The sequence below is a fragment of the Mauremys reevesii genome, linkage group 11 (assembly GCF_016161935.1).
Source record: "Mauremys reevesii isolate NIE-2019 linkage group 11, ASM1616193v1, whole genome shotgun sequence".
In the NCBI taxonomy this organism is placed as follows: Eukaryota; Metazoa; Chordata; order Testudines; family Geoemydidae; genus Mauremys; species Mauremys reevesii.
In genome coordinates, this window is record NC_052633.1 from 21234317 (window position 1) to 21258020 (window position 23704).

At 43.5% G+C, this 23704-nt stretch overlaps 1 protein-coding gene across 8 annotated transcripts in view; it reads right to left on the reverse strand.

The window, feature by feature from the left end:
- SPATS2L (spermatogenesis associated serine rich 2 like) overlaps positions 1–23704 on the reverse strand; it is a 119813-nt gene that overhangs the window by 14402 nt on the left and 81707 nt on the right. The gene's annotated exons all lie outside the window — the stretch shown is intronic.

A 23704-nucleotide genomic window follows, 5' to 3' on the forward strand; every position in this document is an offset into this window, starting at 1 on the left:
GTCTGGGTGCAATGGTATTCAAGTCCATAGTCTCACTTCTGGATTAGTAAAATGCACCCTAGCTAATATCCATGTTGACCTCGTTTACCTCACAGTGCAGTTTGTTACAACAATGTAATTATGGCTGTGAGCTAACAGCTTTCTCTCCTTAAATCACCAGGGAACAAGTTTCTCCAGAACATGGTATTTTAATCAAGTAATTAGTCTGTCCTTATGTAAGGTACATAACCCTTGGCACATCATCCAGCAAGGTCACTAGCTGGAAGATTCACCCTCCTTGCCCAGTTTGTGTAGGATTTCTGGGACGAAACAGGTACATGGTTGACTTCCCTCCCACCTTCTTCTCCTGCAGAGCTCCTGAGCTCCCCCACTCAAGCAGAACTCCTGCAACCCTCTGCCACAGGACTCCCCAGTCCCCATCTGTGCTTTTTAACTGGCAAAATGCAAGCAGACAGGTGGATCTGTTGAGAGTTAACAGCGGGTCAAAGGAACTTTTAACATAATGATGCAATTTAGTGAAGTAACAGCACTAGAGAGCTCCCCAATAGATGGTGCTTTTGTACACAGCTCTGATATACACCTCTACCCTGATATAACGTGACCCAATATAACACGAATTCACATATAACAGAGTAAAGCAGCGCTCGGGGGTGGGGGGGAGAAGGGGGATGGCTGCGCGCTCTGCCAGATCAAAGCAAGTTCAATATAATGCAGCTTCACCTATAACACGGTAAGATTTTTTTGGCTGCCGAGGACAGCGTTATATCGGGGTAGAGGCGTACTTTGTAAAAGAGTTCTTGTTTATTAACCATTATCAACATTAATTTTTCAGTTTTGCAGAATCAAAAGGGTTTTGGTCTTGCTTTTAAAAGAAGGGATGGCAAGTAGGTCAGATAGCACAAGTGAAATCAGGCAGGCCGCTACTGGGGGAAGTGGAAAGTTCAGCTCTTACAACAGAAACATCATAAAATCATAAGCCGTGGCATAGAATGGGATATTAGGAGTTCAAGACCTAAAAACAGCACCAGGAACTAGAGCTTTCTTTCTGAATAAACCTGACTGATGTGAGGAGACCCACAGAAGTCAATGGAACTGAAACCTTCCATGAATAAGGCAAGGTTGATCAGGCCCTTTACATCTTGGCTGTTATTCTTTGAGGACTCTTAACATAATTGCATTGGGTGATGTGATTTGTATGAAAAGCAAGGGACAGTGCAGCTTCACACCACCCCCAGTACAGGTCTGTGCCTCTTTGACACAACTGGGCCCATAACGGGAACAATTGTATTAGCAATTCATGTGTAAATACAGATATTAATGTACATGTGGTCCTACAGCCCAATAAAGAGTATAAACCAAGAGTATGTATGTGATGTAACAGCAACGTGAAGTGTAGTTACACACAGTGTAAGCCTAGAGTATGGATGTAACAGTAACACAAAATGGGGTTATAGATAGGCTCACTTATAATTATAAAATTGCTTCCTCTTGGCAAAGACCAACTGTATGTGCTTTAACTGTGCATAGTCCTTTGTCAGGAGTCTATATTTTGCATTGGCAGATGGATGAAACAAGAACTAGAGATGGGCTTAGAGTAAAACTCTGGCTCTGAACAGTCCCTCCTTTTAGTAAAGTTCATATCCTAATCCAAACTTTGAACCTCTCTTTTGTTCACAATGGGCCAAACCAAAACCCCACATCCAAACACCCCCAAACTTTGGGGTTGTTCAGATCAGATCTGAACTTTGTAGCTAGCACAAGTCTCTTCCATCTCTAGCTATACAGCCTGACTGGTACTAGGAAACTGGACAAGCAACCCATTAAGTCTCAATCACACCTAAAGCAGCAATGAAAATGTTGTTTTTTTCCCTAGTCTACACTAACACACACATAGTTCATTACAGGTTCAGAGGCACCCACTGCTGATAAATAGTTTCAGCAATTCGGTTTCCTGCTATAGACTAATCTTATTATGATCCTAAATAACTCACAGGATACAAGAATATCTGTGTAAAAGCAAATACTGGCCATGATTCTTCTCTCTCTTACACTGAAATAACTTTACTGACTTCCCCATCCAGCATGCCCTTTCAGGCAGCTGTGACTTGGCCCATAATATATGTAATAGTTTAGAATACACGAGAGCAAGAGTTCAGTCCTGCAGTTTCAGTACTGTGATCGAAAAGCTCTCATGAACTCAATGGGAGTTGTGTGGATAATGATTGGCGAACAAGGTCTTAAAGGATTCACCAGAGCACCGGAAACTACAAATTAGTTGTGGTATAAACACCTGACTAACGTACGAGAATTCCGAGTGGAAATGGTTGTTTGCAGTGCCGTTGTAGCCATGTTGGTCCCAGGATATTACAGAGACAAGGTGGGTGAGGTAATATATTTTATTGGCCCAACTTCTGTTGGTGAGAGAGACCAGCTTTTGAGCAGGGGCGGCTCTAGCCATTTCGTCGCCCCAAGCACAGTGGCACGCCGCGGGGGGCGCTTTGCCGGTCGTCGGTCCCGCAACTCCGGTGGATCTCCTGCAGACGTGCCTGTGGAGGGTCCGCTGGTCCCGCGGCTCCGGTGGACCTCCCGGAGACATGCCTGCGGATGCTCCACCAAAGCCGCGGGACCAGCGGACCCTCTGCAGGCACGCCTGCGGGAGGTCCACCGGAGCCGCCTGCCGCCCTCCCGGCGACCGGCAGAGCGCCCCCCGCGGCATGCCGCCCCAAGCACGTGCTTGGTGTGCTGGGGCCTGGAGCCGCCCCTGCTTTTGAGCCACATAGAGTTCTTCTTCAGGGGTCTGGGTTTCCATTTCAGACAGCTACATTCAGTATCTTCCACTGTTGCATGCAGTGTAGTTGTAGCTGTGTCAGTCCCAGGACCTGAAGAAGTAGGACCTGAAGAAGTGGTTCAATTGATGCTCAATATTCTCCAGGCATATGACTAGACTTGGGATCCAAATGGGCAATTGATAATTCCAGCTTATTGCTCAGAAAAGCAATAGCTTCCCAGAATCTATTTCCTATTAATCATTCATGACCACAGAGGGTATTGAACTTCCTTGGCTGAATTCTCCAGGTGACAACAGCGAGTCTTGAAAATTGCACACAAAACAAACCAAAAAGGCACTTACAAAAGTGCATCCACAGTATGCCACAGGTTATATAAATACAACTTTCAGATGGGGAAAAAAATGAAGAAACACCAAGCAATAAGTCCATGTAAACAGAGTTCACAAAAAAGGCCTGGGCCAAACCACTTCAGACCAGCTCTCTCCCCATTCCAATAATAGATCTTTGAATATATGCTACATTGCTTGGCCAGTTACATTACATTTTTATTCCAAATAAAAAAAGCTTTTATTACCAAAGGAAGAACGAGATCATAGCAGCCCCAAATTTCTTGTATATTGTACAATTAATCACAGTAATAACTTGTCATTTTCTAGATAAGTTTTCACTCTTGATCTATTCTGGTTGGCTAATAAAGAACCCCTCAGGAAGGTGCTCAGATACAACACAGAAGTTCCAAGATAGACAGGAATGATTTTGAAATTCCCTTCACAGCTATTAACTGTAATTGAAGATTGAGGCATAAACAACGTGACATGTCTGTGGTTCATTTGCCACCAGCAGAATAAATAATATGTTAGACTAAGCTAATTTAAGGACCAGATTCTCAGCTGGTGTAAATGACCTGGCTCCACTGAAGTCAAAGGAGCTACACTAATTTATACTAGGAGAAGATCTGACCCCATATCTCTAGTATACAGATTCTATATTATAGAAGGAGCATGGCATACCTAATCCCAGCAGGTGGCTGTAAATCAATGGTTCTTAAAATGGAACTCACGAATCACCAATACATCATGAAGGATTTGTAAGGGGTCTATGAACTAATGAAGGAATATGCCTTTCCCCAGTGAATGTCTAATGCCAAATAGCACTGGAAGGTGGCGAGTCAGTGTAGTCCGTTTCTCATTCATTCATGGCAGGACCAGGGTTTGCTGGGAGTGAAACTGACTAGTCTGATTCAATTCCCTTTTCAGCAAAGCCCTGTGCAAAAGGAGGTTAGTGCAGAACTCTCTTAACTCTTCACCTGCCAATGGAACTTCAGAGAAGGGAACAAATGAAAAAGAGTGACAAACAGAAAGGAAAAACGATACAAGACAAATGTACACAGAAAGAAGAAAAATAAATAAGGGTATATCTACCCTGAAACTGAAGGTGTGTTTGCCGCTTGGGGAGTCACACCCACAGCAGCAGTATGGACACTATACAAACTTGTCCTAAACCCTAGGTACGTAACTGAGTTGCTAGCCCACACTGGGGTCTGTGCCACCGCCTATTCACTGCCAGTTTTAGCCACATTAGCTAAATTAAATCAAGCACAGGTATGTCTATTGGAGCTGCAATCACCCCTCCAATTGCAATGTAGACATTACCCCAAGGAGGGAGACATGAATGTAAAGAAGAAAGAAGACAAGTGGATGCTCCTGGGGCTGGTGTTGAGGCAAACCCATTTCCCTGCTCTCTTTAGGGTATGTCTACACTGCAAATAAAAACTGCTGGCTGTCCTGTGCCAGCTGGCTTGGGATGTGGGGCTGTTTAATTGCAGTGTAGATGACCAGGCTTAGGCGGGAGCCTGGGCTCTAGGACTCTGAGGTGGGAGCGTCCCAGAGCTCAGGCTGCAGCCCAAACCGGAATGTCTATATCGCAATTAAACAATCCCACAGCTCGAGCTGTAGGGGCTTCGGTGGCATTTCGGCGGCGGGTCCTTCAGTGCCACTGAAGACACCCAGAGCTAGTGAAGGGCACGCCGCCGAAGACGCAGAGCGCCGCCTCGTCAGTAAAAGCGCCGCCGGGTGAGTAAAAGCGCCACAGCAGGTGGCGCCTTTTTTTGTGAGTGAGTTAAAAAGGCACCACTTTGGGGGAATGTGCTTAGGGGGAGCGACTGCTCCCCCTGTTCCTCCCCAGCTATGCTACTGTCCACAGTATGACCTTTCCTTGTTGTAAATTGGCTCTCCGAATGCCTTTACATTATGCCTCAATATTGTCACTTTCAGACCTCACCCACTGATGAAGTTCAAAAAACTCCCAAGTCTGAGGTGATTGGAATCAACTCTAACACTCTCCCCCTCCAGCTCTAGTCATTATTAATAACCTATTATTCCTGAAGAGTGGCAATAGGAGGAGGAAATCTGATGTACTACTGAATGTGTGGGGTTGGCATAACATAAGAATCTAATGCAGAGACGCTGTTCAGGAAGGCTATTAATTCAAGGTGTTATTTGTGCTGCCTTCCTGGCAACCATACTAAACCCAAAATAAGACTATTTCTGTACTGTGGGGTATATATCAATCTTCCGTTCCCTCATGACAACGAATTCATTACTTATAGCAGCCCCTGGGGAGAGAGGGGACTAACTAGGTAGAAAAAGGAAAAATGAAAGAGAAGAAATTCTTGTTTCAAAAGAAAAGGCAACACCTGCCTAGAAAGGAAAAGCTTCACAAAAATCAGGCTATGCTATGACAGGAGGCAGGGTTTGAAGTGCAATGGGCCTGATTCTCCTATGATTTACCCTGGTAAAACTCCATTGAATTCAACAGAGTTACGCCAGCATGAGGTTAAAATCAGGCCCCAGGAGCTACTCCAACTTGTGCTGGGGGACAAATCAGCATCTGGCAACCCCAGCATGGGGGAGGTGCAAAGATGCCCCCTCCTCCCACCACTCATGCAGTCCCTGTCCTGAATGCAGCTTTGTTGTATTTGGCCCAAAGGATTTACTGTAACAATGGAGATGCTGAATTTCCGCAAGGAAACCAGCACCTTTTACAATTTTACCATGGAGATAGAATGCATTTCAGCTTGAAGGCTAAAGAAGGTGTGGTCAGAGGGGACACATTAGAGCTTGGGTTCTCAACCTTTTTCTTTCTGAGTCTCTCCACCCCAATTTGCCACATGCTATAAAAATTCCACAGCCCACTTGTGTCACAATAACTGGTTTTCTGCATATAAAAGCCAGGGCCGGCATTAGGAGGTAGCAACCAGGGCAATTGTCTGGGGCCTCATGCCACAGGGGCCCCTGCAAAGCTACATTGATCAGGCTTTGGCTTCAGCCGTGGGTGGTGGGGCTCAGGGCCTGGGCTTCAACCCTATGCAGTGGGGCTCTGGCTTTCTGCTCTGGGCCCCAGCCAGTTTAATGCTGGCCTTGCTTGGCGGCCCCCCTGAAACATGATTGCAGCCCCAGGGGGCCTCGGAACCCTGGTTGAAAACCACAGCATTAGAACTGCATTGGAACTGGAGACTGGGTTGCTTTTCATGGTCAGGGATATTTTGTGGTTGGGATCAGCAGACAGAAAGTTGGATTGTTGAGTTAGAGGTAGTTGAGTCTTTCCTTAGTGAGGAAAGGGTTGTGGACTGAGTTAGCAGAAAAACAGTCAGGGCTGGGGAGTTACTGGGGCTTTGACAGCTGGGGATTCAGAGAACTACAACATACATGGCCTCCTTGTGACTGTGCCTGGACTTGCGTGATAATTCCACCGATTTTGGCTTTTACAAGGATGTATTCCCTAAAAATCAATTATTTTAGCGGCAACCACTTTAGGTCCACTGAGTGCTTATAAGATGTAAGTGAAAACTTTCTTCTAGAAGTTTACAAAACAATGTTGGCTGCATACTTCATTAACTACCAAGTTGAGGAATCATTTTAAGAGAAGGACTGGATGGCTCCGGTAGGTGGATATGGAGGCTTTTGCCTTCAGGCCATTTGTAGGAACATAGCAATTTAAGATGAAAAAGATGTATTAGATCTTCACTTCTGTCCTCCTACAAGAGCAGGTTATAGTCCTCTGCCACAGGATTTATCAAATGTGAGCTGATGTTAAAAATTTATATAATACACAGGTTAAAAAAAGTGTCTGTATATCTGGGTATAGTGCTTAGATTATCCACAAATACAATATTTATTTTAAAAGTCATAAAATACATATAGTACATAATCAGCAATAACCCAAATTTAGGTAAATACATTTAAAAATACAGTTTAGATATTAGCATCCAAACATTCGGGTACATCACTCATGAAAAGTTATACAGAGAATTGGTTGTGGAAAGCAAATATATCAATGAGTGAAGATTGTCCCTCAGTAATTGGGAATTAGAAAATTCAATCCTATCTTAGCCAAAAGGCCAAGAAGCCAAATCAAATCAGTAGTGACCAAAAACTATTACCATTTGACAGTTGTTTTGGGGCCTGTGCCAAATGAACTGGTTGTCTCAGTCAGATCCTCGTGGACAAGTGTCCACCTCACAAAGCCACCATGACTTGCTGGCAGCATCAGAAGAGATTTTAAGGGTTAGAGAGGCACAGAGACTGAACTATCCTCTTCCATGAGACGGGGTCACTTCAGGGCTTAGTTTAAAGTTGCCCTTTAGGTATTTTTCCTAAGGATTAAACAAATCATGCTGTGATGTTGCATCATCACATACTAATAAAACATCACATCTGAAAGAAATCTCGGACACTTTAATGGCCTAATCCAAAGACTATGGAAGTGATGGGAAAGAAGCTCATTGACTTTAATGGCCTTTGGATCAGGCCCTAAATATCCTGCGAAATTTTGTGGCAGTTGGCAACCCACTGAAATATTATAGGGAAGGCTGAGAGACGCTTATGATCACTACTGTACCTGATCTGAGGATACACAGCAATTCAAGGGACACTTAATCTAGTCTAGGCCCCCAGGATTAGTTTTTTAGTATGTCTCTGACCATTACTTTTCATTTCATGTATGTACTTACCTCCTAAGGTTAATATATGTGATCCAATGGTGGAATGGAAAGGTGATTACATGAGGCAAAGTTCTATAATGATTTTATGTTTAGAAAAAAGCAGTCTCTCTGATTCAAAAACACAAATGTTATGTCTGTTAAACATACAGTACAAGAAGCTAGAATGATTTGGGTGCATATATATGCATGACCTGAGATCTGTAACAGGTGATTAAAAGCTTTGTAACATTCCTGAAGCAATGCTGCATGCTGGAGAAATGGCTTTCTTTACAGTAATAATCCCATAAGAATAGTCATTAGATGACATATTTTGCAACGCTTCAGTAAACAGCAATCTTACATTATTAGTTCAACTGTATTTGAATTTTCATGGAACCCAAAGTTTTCTATTTGATCACTGTATTAGTATATACATAGTATTTGCATAGCAATCAAGATTAGGCTCATTTTTATTCTGGCTACAAAGGCAGTCTGATGGAAAGCAGACAAACATGAGACGTGGTAAACCATTTTTACTGAAATCCTCTCTCTCTACAGTGCACTGGCTGATAATAGTGAAAGTGCCCATGGGCTTTTCATTATGTGAGTTTACTTTAAGTCATTATTGTATACCTACCTTTACTAATATAATTCTATCTAATAACCCTTGATTATAGTGGTGCCTACGAATACTGTAATAGTTATAGGTCTGTTTGCATTTTTCTTTACAAATCACTTTACAATCAGCTAGGAATTTATAACCTGGCTATAAAAAGTGTTTCGGCTAAAAACTGGCATAGTGGTCCTCAGCATGGGAGAGCATTTTTATTTTTATAACTTAAAAAAACAAAAGGATCTCTTTTACAGTTTTAAAATTAGGGAGCACAGAAAAATTAGGCTTTGGGGGGATACTGGGCTAACCAAGAAATAGCTTTGTTTTTAAAGCTGAAATCTCACAGGTTATTAGCTCATAGTACAAACCAGGCTCATTGCTGATATTTTCAAAGAAAGAAAAAATAGATGAGATATTAACACTGAAAAAGAATCTATTTCCCATGTACAACAACTACTTTTCAGGAGGAGTTTTACCATACTTCTGGTATTCATGAGTCATAAAAAGCAAATCTGTGCTATTGGTCATAGTTAAGTTAAGTTTTTATCATGGATATTTAAAGTCATGGACAGGTCACAGGCAATAATAAAAAATTCACAGAAGCTGTGACTGGTCTGTAACTTTTACTAAAAATACCCATGACAAAATGGGAAGCATGGGCAGCTGCAGTGGGTGGAGGAGGGGTGCGGCTGGGAGCTCCAGGCTCCCCCTCCACTGGCGACTCCAAGCTGTGGGGGTCCCCCCGGTCTCCCATGGCAGCCGGGAGCTCTGGGGATCCTCCCTGCAGCCTGCTGCGGCTGGGAGCTGCCAGGGTCCCCCCAGCTGCCCGCAATGGCCAGGAACAGTGGGGATTCCCCCTGCCACTGGGTCCCTGCTGTTGCCCATGATGTCGGGAGCAATGGGAATCTCCCTTGCCACCCACGGCAGCCGAGAGCGGCGGATCCCCTCTGCTGCCCGTGGTGGCGGGGGTCTCCTTTGTCGGCCAGGAGTGGCGGATCCCCCCGTTGCCTGTGGTAGCAGGGAGCTGCAGGGCTTACCCCTGCCACCCGTGGTGGCCAGGAGCTGTGGGGGTAGCCGGCACTGGCTAAAGTCACGGAGGTCTTTGGAAGTCATTGATTCTGTGACTAAATGACAGCCTTAGTCACTGTCTATGGGCACACCATGACATATTTAATCAGGTATGTAATTGTACACTGTGACGAAGTGGGGGATTTTCTTGTTTTTTCCTTGTTTTTCCAATCGGTTGCATGCAGAGGGCATGGGACTCAGTTTCCCTGGGTATTACTGGTTTAACGAGGTGAGGGGAGAGGGAGTTCGTTGTTACATAAGACTGGAGAGGGAACTCAGGACCCCAGCTAATGGCCTGGAGGATGGATACCTCAGCAACTGGTGACCTGACGACCTGGTGACCCGGAGGCCAAATTCAGGAGTCGCAGCCGGTTCTGGCCAGTGGGAGGACAGTGGACTGTAAAGAGAGGACCCTGGTGACCTAACCAGCTGGTTCTCCAGCCAGAGGGGGCCAGAGGACAGAAGAGAAGAGAGGAGACCCAGGTGACCCTGTTTACTTGGAGAGAAGACAATGGACAGAGGCGGGGCTTGAGGCCAGTGATATCAGATGCCCAGCTGGGAAGCAGGGGGGCTCGGGACTGGAGAGAGGGAACAGGTAGAGCCCACCTGGATGCAGGGGAGACTGGGATGTGCTATGCTGAGGGCAGCCAGGCCTGAGGCCCTGAGAGTTTCCTGTGCTGTGTTCAACGCTCAATAAACCCTCCTGTTTTACACTGGCTGAGAGTCACTCTGGTCTAGAGAACAGGGTTGCATCATCCCCTGTGGGGGGTGGAGGTCCTGGGGGTCCAGAGCAAGTGGACTCCTTGAGGGGGCCCACAACGAGAAACAGGTCTGCTAAGGCTCAGAGAGGTGTGGCTCCAGGAGATGGAGGGGCCTAACCCGGAGAGAGAGTGGACCCCCGAGAAGGGCTGTCTCACTGAAAGGGGCACCCCGCCACGGTCCGCACGGGGCCAGGAGTGGGCATGGTCTGTGAGTAGTGACATACACTTGCATGCAAAATGGCATCCTTCACACAGCGTGGCCTCTCGTGCATTATATGTGCGAGTTACTGCTGTGCAGAGGACACCATTTTGTTTGAGGGCCTGACAGAATTGTCCTGTGGGCACAGCCTGTCTTGGAGCATGTCATGCATGCTTTGCGTACAATGATGGTGCCACTCATGCATTCCCAGAAATTGGAGCCACTACATCCATGGGTGAAAGCATGAATGAAATAACAACAACCCACAAGACCTCACTACGCCTTAACAATTCCATTGACATTGGTTGAGTTATATGTCATCAGTACACTGAATAGGTTTCCTATATACAACCCAATGTATTTCCTTCCTATGTATCTAAGGTATGGCCCTCATTACCATAGTAGCCGAGCAACTCACAATCTTAACTATATCTCATAACATCCCTGGGAGGTAGGGCAGTGCTGTTATTGCCATTTTATGGATGGGGATTTGAGGCAGAGACAGACCAAGGGTCTTCTCCAAGTCACACTGGAAACCTGCTGCAGTGTGGTACCTGGCTCTCCTGAATCCTAAGCTCATGCCCTCACCATGGGTCTAACCTTCCTCACCATATACTGGATAAGTCAGACCCTGCTCAGCTTGTGACAGCTGGTGAGATCATGATTGAAGGTGGGGTGTTTGCTGACCACGACTTTGATCTTACACTGTGATCTGCGTGGGTACAACAATCTGCCTGTGTTGATCACAATGCAAGATCAAGGCATCTGTGACTATTACTAGGGATAAAGTCACCCTCTCCATGTGGATAGCTATAGGCAAGAGGAAATGTACAGACTACTGAGGTGTGCATGATCTAGACTATAGAGATGACATGACACACGCTAGAAAACAATACTAACGGCTTAGAGAAAGTGAGAAAATATGGGCTACAAGTTAACATCTCTAAGGCTAAAAGAATGAAACTGAGAAGGAAGTTCAATAACTTAGAAGGTGCAAGGAGACGAACAGAGTTTCTACATCTGCCAGGGGAAGAAACAGAGTAAAAAAAAAACCCTTCTCTCTTTGGGGTGTCAGATACCTCAGAATACCAAATGTAAGGCAGAGGTAAGGAGAGGGACCACACATCAAACTTGGCACCAAATGAAAGCTATGTAACGAAAGCTTTCTGCTCCCCTTACAGCACATGTGGAAGGTAACCCAAACTACCAGAATCTGCCAGAGGTAAGGGAAAAGAAACAAGGCACAAGCCCCTCTGCTGCAGTTCTGTGGAGTTTGGGATCTTCAGGCATTTCAGGGCAGCAGCTTTCTGAGGCATGCTCCCCTCCAGACTTCACAGATATTTGAGCAAATAACCAACTAGGAGTTAATGCTGCTCCATTAACTCTTTCTGGGTCTCCTTTCACAGTTTCTACTGCACAGCTAGTAGAGGCATGGCTTCTTCCTGGTGTGATCCCGAGGACTGTGTGGAGGCATCAGGAACCAATGGGTTTTCCAAGGTTCACATGGATCTTAGGGCATCCATGCATCTGGGGTAAGACTGGTATCAATACAAACATGAGAAGGAGCTTTGGGAAGACTTGAAAGAAAATGGTTCAAAGGAACAAGGAAGACAAAAATTCAGATGGAAAGAGCTGGTGAAAAAGACCTGGAAATACAGCCAAAGAGGACTTCCTGGAAACCCTGGAAGTGGACAAGAAGATAGTTCAGAGGCATTATCAGATTGGCTAAATGAGTTCTGGTAATGCCTGCTCTTGCCTACCACGCAGCCAGTTATTACCAGAGCATTGGGGTCACCAACACCAGAAAGATCACCACCTCTTTGAGGCAGCATCCTCATAGATTGTAGGACTGGAAGGGACCTCGAGAGGTCATCGAGTCCAGTCCCCTGCCCTCATGGCAGGACCAAATACTGTCTAGACCATCCCTGATAGACATTTATCTAACCTACTCTTAAATATCTCCAGAGATGGAGATTCCACAACCTCCCTAGGCAATTTATTCCAGTGTTTAACCACCCTGACAGTTAGGAACTTTTTCCTAATGTCCAACCTAAACCTCCCTTGCTGCAGTTTAAGCCCATTGCTTCTTGTTCTATCCTTAGAGGCTAAGGTGAACAAGTTTTCTCCCTCCTCCTTATGAAAGCCTTTTAGATACCTGAAAATTAAATCCCACCAAGTCAGCAGAGCACGGACGGGGTTATCTGAGCAATAGAGAACAAACATCTTTAAATGCCATCATGTTAGATTGTCAGGATGGGCATGCATTAGGTTCATTCTGCTACTCTAAAATTGGGACAGCTGGCAGCGCTACTTATCACCCAATGCTCAAAGAGCAGAGATACAACCTTTTAAATTATTCCAGCCTCTATTTTTAAATTTAAAATGATACCAAGAAGCTGCCTTTTCCTCCACATACATCGAATACATGCTACCCATCTTTGCCCAGGATTTGTTTGAATACGTCTTTGTTTTTCCAGCATTATTATGGTGCCAGTTCCTATCCACCATATGGAAAAGCTTTCAAGTACTATTTGCTCACATCAAAAATCTTGACTGTAGTGTTTTTAGTGTCCACTTTAAGGCACTGGAGCTATGAATATGTCTGAGATGAAAAGGAGAGAGGATGTCTGTTTGGGCCAGTTCTGCATGCGATGTAATTAAATCTGCCCCTTATTATTCTCTACAGATTATTTTCCATTTGTGGTGGGAAGTGGACCATATGGGCAAATAGCAGATGGTTCCTTTTAGTTCTCCATATGACTTTGTGCGTAGATGTCTGATATGTGAAAATGATTTTCTGGTGAAAAGTGTTACGAGGACTGTGGCTCCTTTTGTGCTTCCTACATTTCACTCAAATTTCCTGGGGGCTATTTTCCCCCCCAAAATCCTTATGCAGCCTTTTCATGGGAAAGTGAGAACATGCTATTATAGTATACAAGTGTTAGCCCCAGCCATTGTGTCTTGATCTAATTCTAATTGGGGGGAGGGTGAGAAGTACATTCTGCCTTCCTAAATTCCCCCTGCAGTCTAATTGGCATATAGAATTCTTCTTCATGTACTGTCCCTAACTGGTCTATAATGTGGCTGTGTGCTGGTACACAGTTGCATCCCAGAGTTGGCTGCATCTGAGTAGTCGATGAACTGATTTTTATTTATATTTTAAAGTCAAGTATGCCTGATAGACACATGCCAGTGTTGGGTGTGCTGAAGAACCAACTGGAAACCATGTGCAATGTAAAATCCTCTTGATGGCTTCCAGGTGCACGTGTGAGGCACAGTGGGCATGCACCTAGGGTGTTTTCTTTGCATCCAGCCAGTTGTGCCTGCTAGGGTGGAGGAGGGATGAGGTCCTGTCTTTGCCTCCCCACACCCCCTTTGAGGTTTGCTAGTATTCTTGAGGAAATGAGCAGGGCATAATCCTTGTGCTCCTCCCAGGACAGGGACTGGGCCAGTGTCTAGTTGCTGCACAAGAGGCACAATTTGGGGACAAGGCACAATCTGGACAAAGGAGGCATGGTACATTGTGCACCAGGGAGCAAAAGGGTAATACAAGGACCACACATAGTCCAGCCCAGGGTCTACAAAATGCTTTGGGTTCTTTGGGATGAAAGGCAGCATATAAAAGTACGTCATTATCACATTATCTGGGGCTTACGGGAAGAATTACACCGACTCAAGTGCCTTTTAAACTTCCTGTCCTGCAGTGTTTATTTTTAAACTGACATATTTCCAGGATTGTTTTTTGGCCCTGTTTCATTACAAGTTAATTGAGGAAATAAGCGCTGCATTCCTTCAAGATGTTACAGTGCAACACAGCACATCTGCTCCATATCATTCCTTTCAGTTAAGATGGGGGGAAAGCACTGTTTTGTTACATAGGTGACTTTTTAACAACAGCCTTGACTGAGCTCATTCAGGAGTAATCTTCTGCCATCAGTTAAAAACATAAGGTGATTTACAAGCTGGCTGGAGATATAAGACTTCCTCCAGCTGTTGCCACCCCTGGCCCTATAGTCTCTGCTACTAAGGACAGAAAACACTCTGGAACAATCTGCTGAAAATCTCAAGATGGCTCTGACCACGTGCAATGTTAATTTTCCTTTGTAATAATGGGACAAGTTGCTGCTTAGGGGCAAGAAGCAGCCAGATGAAGTTGTCTCTGCACTCCTTTGCTCCTGCTGCAATTGGTAAGCCAGTGAAGTGAAAAACTAGTCACTCCTTCTCAGAAAGAGATATTGGAATACCCTAAAGACTGATTTGATACTGATTTCAAGGGGAACAGGCAGTAAAAATAAAGGAGGGAAGTGATGACACCTACTACTGAATCAAAGGAAAAAACAAAACTAAAAGAAAACAATAGAAACTAAAATGTCCTATATCCTTCAGGGGAGACATAAGAACAAAAGTCCTGACCAAGTGTGTTAATTAAAAATCCCATGGCTCTTTTTCCAAGAATAGGGGTGCTAGCTTCATGGGCCAATTTCCAGTCTGGTTTAATGCATTCAGCCCACCTAAATACCCCTGCAGTTTAACTGGGGATGGTACTTCTCAGTTCCCATTCTACATAAGAACATAAGAAAGGCCGTACCGGGTCAGACCAAAGGTCCATCTAGCCCAGTATCTGTCTACCGACAGTGGCCAATGCCAGGTGCCCCTGAGGGAGTGAACCTAACAGGCAATGATCAAGTGATCTCTCTCCTGCCATCCATCTCCATCCTCTGGCGAACAGAGGCTAGGGACACCATTCTTACCCATCCTGGCTAATAGCCATTTATGGACTTAGCCACCATGAATTTATCCAGTCCCCTTTTAAACATTGTTATAGTCCTAGCCTTCACAACCTCCTCAGGTAAGGCGTTCCACAAGTTGACTGTGCGCTGCGTGAAGAAGAACTTCCTTTTATTTGTTTTAAACCTGCTGCCTATTAATTTCATTTGGTGACCCCTAGTTCTTGTATTATGGGAATAAGTAAATAACTTTTCCTTATCCACTTTCTCAACATCACTCATGATTTTATATACCTCTATCATGTCCCCCCTTAGTCTCCTCTTTTCCAAACTGAAGAGTCCTAGCCTCTTTAATCTTTCCTCATATGGGACCCTCTCTAAACCCCTAATCATTTTAGTTGCTCTTTTCTGAACCCTTTCTAGTGCTAGAATATCTTTTTTGAGGTGAGGAGACCACATCTGTACACAGTATTCGAGATGTGGGCGTACCATGGATTTATATAAGGGCAATAATATATTCTCAGTCTTATTCTCTATCCCCTTTTTAATTATTCCTAACATCCTGTTTGCTTTTTTGACCGCCTTTGCACACTGCGTGGACATCTTCAGAGAACTATCCACGATAACTCCAAGATCTTTTTCCTGACTCGTTGTAGCTAAATTAGCCCCCATCATGTTGTATGTATAGTTGGGGTTATTTTTTCCAATGTGCATTACTTTACATTTATCCACATTAAATTTCATTTGCCATTATGTTGCCCAATCACTTAGTTTTGTGAGATCTTTTTGAAGTTCTTCACAATCTGCTTTGGTCTTAACTATCTTGAGTAGTTTAGTGTCATCTGCAAACTTTGCCACCTCACTGTTTACCCCTTTCTCCAGATCATTTATGAATAAATTGAATAGGATTGGTCCTAGGACTGACCCTTGGGGAACACCACTAGTTACCCCTCTCCATTCTGAGAATTTACCATTAATTCCTACCCTTTGTTCCCTGTCCTTTAACCAGTTCTCAATCCATGAAAGGACCTTTCCTTTTATCCCATGACAGCTTAATTTACATAAGAGCCTTTGGTGAGGACCTTGTCAAAGGCTTTCTGGAAATCTAAGTACACTATGTCTACGGATCCCCTTGTCCACATGTTTGTTGACCTCTTCAAAGAACTCTAATAGATTAGTAAGACACGATTTCCCTTTACAGAAACCATGTTGACTATTGCTCAAGAGTTTATGTTTTTCTATGTGTCTGACAATTTTATTCTTTACTATTGTTTCAACTAATTTGCCCGGTACCGACGTTAGACTTACCGGTCTGTAATTGCCAGGATCACCCCTAGAGCCCTTTTTAAATATTGGCGTTACATTAGCTAACTTCCAGTCATTGGGTACGAAGCGATTTAAAGGACAGGTTACAAACCTTGGTTAATAGTTCCGCAACTTCACATTTGAGTTCTTTCAGAACTCTTGGGTGAATGCCATCTGGTCCTGGTGACTTGTTAATGTTGAGTTTATCAATTAATTCCAAAACCTCCTCTAGTGACACTTCAATCTGTGACAGTTCCTCAGATTTGTCACCTACAAAAGCCAGCTCAGGTTTGGGAATCTCCCTAACATCCTCAGCTGGTTGTTTAGCAGGCTTCCTGCTTCTGATGTACTTAAAAAACATTTTGTTATTACCTTTGGAGTTTTTGGCTAGCCGTTCTTCAAACTCCTCTTTGGCTTTTCTTATTACACTCTTGCACTTAAGTTGGCAGTGTTTGTGCTCCTTTCTATTTGCCTCACTGGGATTTGACTTCCACTTTTTAAAGGAAGTCTTTTTATCTCTCACTGCTTCTTTTACATGGTTGTTAAGCCACGGTGGCTCTTTTTTAGTTCTTTTACTGTTTTTCTTAATTTGGGGTATACATTGAAGTTGGGCCTCTATTATTGTGTCTTTAAAAAGGGCCCATGCAACTTGCAGGGATTTCACTTTAGTCACTGTACCTTTTAACTTTTGTCTAACTAACCCCCTCATTTTTGTATAGTTCCCCCTTTTGAAATTAAAGGCCACAGTGTTGGGCAGTTGAGATGTTCTTCCCACCACAGGGATGTTGAATGCTATTGTATTATGGTCACTATTTCCAAGCGGTCCTGCTATAGTTACCTCTTGGACCAGCTCCTGCGCTCCACTCAGGATTAAATCTAGAGTCGCCTCTCCCCTTGTGGGTTCCCGTACCAGTTGCTCCATGAAGCAGACATTTAAAGTATCGAGAAATTTTATCTCTGCATTTCGTCCTGAAGTGAAATGTTCCCAGTCAATATGGGGATAATTGAAATCCCCCACTATTATTGGGTTCTTAATTTTGATAGCCTCTCTAATTTCCCTTAGCATTTCATCATCACTATTACTGTCCTGGTCAGGTGGTCGATAATAGATCCCTACTGTTATATTTTTACTAGAGCATGAAATTTCTATCCATAGAGACTCTATGGAACCTGTGGATTCACCTAAGATTTTTACTTCATTTGAATCTACACTTTCTTTAACATATAGTGCCACTCCTCCCCCTGCACGGCCTGTTCTGTCCTTCCGATATATTTTGTACCCCGGAATGATTGTGTCCCATTGATTGGTCTCAGTCCACCAGGTTTCTGTGATGCCTATTATATCTATATCCTCCTTTATCACAAGGCACTCTAGTTCACCCATCTTATTATTTAGACTTCTGGCATTTGTGTACAAGCACTTTAAAAACTTGTCCCTGTTTATTAGCCTGCCTTTTTCTGATGTGCCAGATTCTTTTTTATGTGATTGTTTATCATCTGATCCGGCCCTTACATTATACTTCTCATTCCTCTGCTCCTGACTATAACCTGGAGATTCTCTATCATCAGACTCTCCCCTAAGAGAAGTCTGTGTCCGATCCACACGCTCCTCTGCAGCAGTCGGCTTTCCCCCATCTCCTAGTTTAAAAACTGCTCTACAACCTTTTTAATGTTTAGTGCCAGCAGTCTGGTTCCACTTTGGTTTAGGTGGAGCCCATCTCTCCTGAATAGGCTCCTCCCATCCCAGAAGTTTCCCCAGTTCCTAATGAACGTGAACCCCTCCTCTCTACACCATCGTCTCATCCACACATTGAGACTCTGCAGCTCTGCCTGCCTACATGGCCCTGCGCGTGGAACTGGGAGCATTTCTGAAAATGCCACCATAGAGGTCCTGGATTTCAGTCTCTTCCCTAGCAGCCTAAATTTGGCTTCCAGGACATCTCTCCTACCCTTCCCTATGTCATTGGTACCTACATGTACCACGACCACCGGCTCCTCCCCGGCACTACACATAAGTCTATCTAGATGCCTCGAGAGATCCGCAACCTTCGCACCAGGCAGGCAAGTCACCATACGGTTCATACACTGCTGGGTAGTGTTGCCGAGACCCTTCCCACCCCATAGGTGGCTTTCCTTCTGCAGCCGGGAAGTGAAGTGATCCCTCTACAGTTTGTAAGTGCTTTGGAATCACCAGCATGAAGGGAACAAGATAACATTATGTCACTAACATTCCTCAGTAGGTCAGGCTGCTCTCCTCTGGGCCATGGAAACAGAAGTCTGGTTAAACTACACCGCTACCTCGATATAATGCCACCCAATATAACACGAATTTGGATATAACGCGGTAAAGCAGTGCTCCGGGGGGGCGGGGCTGCGCACTCTGGTGGATCAAAGCAAGTTCAATATAACATGGTTTCACCTATAACACGGTAAGATTTTTTGGCTCCTAAGGACAGCGTTATATCGAGGTAGAGGTGTACTTACTTTTTACCGGACTGATAAATATACTGAGCTACAATGAACAGAACAGTGATAACTATTCAGTAGTCTGAGTGCTCCTCTTAATTACCTTTATCCTCTTTCCACCAGCTGCTGATGCTTTCTTTAACTTTAAATTCAGGAACATGGGACATCAGTAACATAAGCAAAATCCCAAAGCCTTGTGCTACATGCTGAACATATGAGGCCCAATCCTGCAAACACTTACTACCAGTGACAGCAGTTACTATTGTGACTAGTCCCATTTAAGTTACCACACTGTGGAGCAAGTGTTCACATGATCAGGTCACTTCTTATTGTGCACATAGGATATACAGTGCATACAAAGTTATCCCAGAAAGGATATTTATTTCCCAGGAAGGCTGATGGAATGACTATGTATTAGTAGTTAAAACAAAGAGATTGATGGATTTTCCACACATTCAGTCAGGCAAAAATTAGGCCTAACAATCAATTGCAAGATGATGCACCACATCACTGAGATTTTCACCCCAGACTTCATCCCATTAGAGTATCTGTGCTGTAACATTGTGATGTCTGAAGGAAACTGTTCTGTGGGGCCTGAAACTTGAGAGGCTTGGACCTGCCCTATTGTATTCTAGTTTCTTACAGACTAGCTGGCACTTCTGTATCCTAATGAGCATGATCCTGCTCCCACTGAAGTAGATGGGAGTTTTACTATTGATTTAAATGGGAGCAGGAGCAGGTTCCATGTGCCTTTTGAACTGATTTCTTATCACTGTAAATATATTTTGATGCATGTGCTGTCTAGCATAGCAGCTCTTTATAAGCTAAAAGAGAAATAAATATAGACATGAATACTCATGTTTCTCAGTCTGCTAACACACTAATATGGGAACACAGATCATTTGCAGGTGGACTCCTGGAGACAGACCTCTACAGCTCATGCTTCATTTTTATGACCTAATGAATATCATTTACAGATCCAAGTGATTGCAACTACCTAAACATAAAAATGACATTAATTGGATTTGCAAAACTACGAGCAGAAAAAGGAAGAGTGGGTTGAAGATGAGCTGCAAATCAGACCCCTTCTGTCAGTTGACTTAGTTAAACGGCATTAAGGCTTCCTAGCAAAATCTGTGAATGTGTTTTATAATGCAAAGTTCCATGCAAAATATCTATGTGAACTAACGTTGATGCAATGGGTTAATTAACTCACCTTTCATCAGTATGCACCTGGGTTTGCAACTACTGCCGCTTAGGCCATAAGCAAATATTAACATGATGGCTTCAAAGCATTTTTATCTGAAAACATTAAATAATTTTGCATGACTAGCAATAGCAGTCTCTGTTCAGCAGAGCTCCTAGATTGCCACAAAATGGGTTATTGATGGTAAGCACTAAGGTGCGTTGCCTGTACAGAGTGGGAGAAGCTGGCACAGCACCCTGCTCTGTGATGCCTGGATTCTAGCACCATGAGGACCTCACTTTTGTGTGTCCTGAAATTCATTCTAAACATGTGGCTAAGCATAATGAGTGCCCCACTTACTGTTGGCCACCATCTATTTGTACGTGGCCACTCTTGAGTTATATAACCTCAGTCAGTATTATGGTACTCTCTGATAGAGAGCTAAAAAAGAGAGAATGATCAGATATGTAGATAACACAATATGTTGGGGGAGAGATAACGCAACTTTTGTAAAGGGAAATCATGCTTCACTAATCTATTAGAATTATTTGAGGGTGTCAATAAATGTGGACAAAGGTGATCCAGTGGATAGAGTGTACTGGGACTTTCAAAAAGCCTTTGTCAAGGCCCCTCACCAAAGGCCCTTCAGTAAAGTAAGCAGTCATGGGATAAGAGGGACGGTCCTCTTATAGATCACTAATTGGTTAAAAGATAGAAAACAAAGGGTAGGGATAAATGGTCAGTTTTCACAGTGGAGAGGTAAATAGCAGCGTCCTCCTATGAGCTGTACTGTGGTCAGTGCTGTTAACATATTCATAAATGATCTGGGAAAAGGGGGTAAACAGTGGGGTGGCAAAGTTTGCAGATGATACAAAAGTACACAAGATAGTTAAGTCCAAAGCAGACTGTGAAAAGTTACAAAGGGATCTCACAAAACTGGGTGACTGGGCAAGAAAATGGCAGATGAAATTCAATGTTGATAAATGCAAAGTAATGCACATTGGAAAACATAATCCCTACTATTCATACAAAATGATGGGGTCTAAACTAGTTACCACCATTCAAGAAAGAGATCTTGGAGTCATTGTGGATAGTTCTCTGAAAACATCTGCTCAATGTGCAGCAACAGTCAAAAAAGCGAACAGAGTGCTGGGGATAATTAAGAAAGGGATAGATAAGAGGACAGAAAATATCATAATGCCACTATACAAACACACAGTGCACCCACAAGTTGAATACTGTGTGCTGTTCTAGTTGCCCCATCTCAAAAAAGAAATATTAGAATTGGAAAAAGTACAAAGAAGGGCAACAAAAACAATTAGGGGTATGGACCAGCTTCCATATGAGGGGAGGTTAAAAAGACTGGGACCGTTCAGCTTTGAAAAGAGAGAACTAAGGAGAGATATGCTAGAGGTCTATAAAAACATGAATGGTGTACAGAAAATGAATAAGGAAGTGTTATTTACCCATTCATATAACACAAGAATCCATATGTCACCCAATGAAATTAATAGTCAGAAGGTTTAAAAGAAGCATGAGAAAGTACTACTTAACACAAAAACACAGTCAGCCTGTGGAACTCGTTGCCAGAGGATGTTGTGAAGGCCAAAAGTTTAACTAGGTTAAAAAAAGAATTAGATAAGTTCATGGCTATTAGCCAAGATGGTCAGGGATACAACCCCATGTTCTCTGGGTGTCCCTAAATCTCTGGCTGCCAGAAGATGGAACTAGATGACAGGATAATTGCCCTGTTCTGTTCATTCCCCCTGAAGCATCAGGCACTGGCCAGTGCCAGAAGACAGGATATTGGGTTGGATGGACCCATTGGTCTGACCCAGTATGGCCATTCTTATGTTTTTATGTAATCCATTACCACAGGAAATTGCTGAGGCCAAGAACATAGCCAATCCCTTTTAAAATCTTGATATCAAGAACATCCACTATTACCGTAATTATGATAAATATTTTGCAATGGGTATGAAGCCTCACATTTTAGGGCTAAAGTAAATCTCTGCCATTAGAGAACAGGATGAAACCTAGGTGGGGCACAGATTATCCCCCATCTACCTAACGTGGGGTCCTTATACCTTTCTCTGAAGCATCTGGTACTGGCCACTATCACAGACAGTACACTGGCCTAGATGGGCCATGAGTGTGATCTAGTCTGACACTTCCTGTGTTCTTCCACTGAGCCAAAGTGTATTACAAAGGAAAATCTATTTGTGTTTCAATTTCAGAAGAAAGGTGACCTGCTCTGTCTTTGCTATTTAGATGGATTGGACGATTATTGCCATATAACATTTAACTTTACGCGTGGGATCATCTTCCCTAGTCCAGTATACAAATACAATTTTAGACAAACCGAATAATTAGAAGAGAAAACAGACCAGAACTGCACAATTCAGCTTTTTTACTTTTAAAAATAGTTGTGAATTTATCAGCAAGTAGTTTCAAGATTTAAGCTTATTTTCCATACAGTAAAGCCATTGAGCAACCATCAGATGGTATCTACTTTCAGTCACTACTGACTGGGCTGCAACATAGATATGAAAAGCTCAGTAGCCTGTTAGCAGTTTCATGAGTCATCAAGTCCCTAGGCTTTCCTTGTATTTACTCCCCTGCTTTTTCCTAGCAGACCTGCATCAGTTGCAGGTATGTCCCTCTAAATCCAGGACCCAGTCCCGTACTACGTATTCTTTAGAGAGTGTCTGTCCTATTAAATATTTCCATTCCCATCTGGGAGGTGAGGGAGACCTTGTTTTCAAATGATCTAAAATATATTTGGATTTGCAATGGAAGGTGATCTGCCACTGTACATTGCTTGGTGCAGATTCATTTGTTTTGTCAAATCACAGAGTCTTGCTAATGCTATAATATGAAAACACCAGAAAGGCAATAGTAGGCACAGTACCCAGCTATTGTACACAGTATCACTGAAGACTCTGGGACTAATTCTGTTCACACTTATGCCAGTATAAAGGAGATGTAACTCTACGAAGTCAAAGTACAGTGCTCGAAGTGTGAGCTGTAGTAAGACCACTGATTATTATCCTGAACAGGAGAGACTGCTGAATAAATTAATGGTACTAGGTTGTACTTTCAAGATTGCGTTTCCTATGCATTCTAGGATTTGATGTTATAATAAGACTGTTTGTCTTCGTTCTTACCCTAATGTATTAAATTACAACATATAGAACTCCAGCAGCAAGCACCAGGAATTAGAGTCTCCGCTCAAAATAAAGGCCAGTGTTCATTTTTGCTATCAGAATGTAAGCAGTGGCCCTTGATCACAGAGAGTGATTGCACAGGGAATAGAATGCCACAAGCTACAACCAATCCTTCTCCTCCCAGGGGAGGGACATGGGGCAGGCTGAGACAGCTCAAGAAGTGGGTGAAGCTAGCTACAGACCAAGAATGACCAGGGCACATGAGAGAGGTGCTGTTTTGTCATTGCTTTTAAACTGTCTCACTCCATTAGTGTTTCTCCGCATAGAATAGAGATCAACTCACTTTGCCCCCCTTGACACAGCAATGCCTCTAAGAGCATAGGGTATTGGTAGGGCACTAGATATGAACAGAAATCTGTATCTGATATACTCAGAAAAGCCT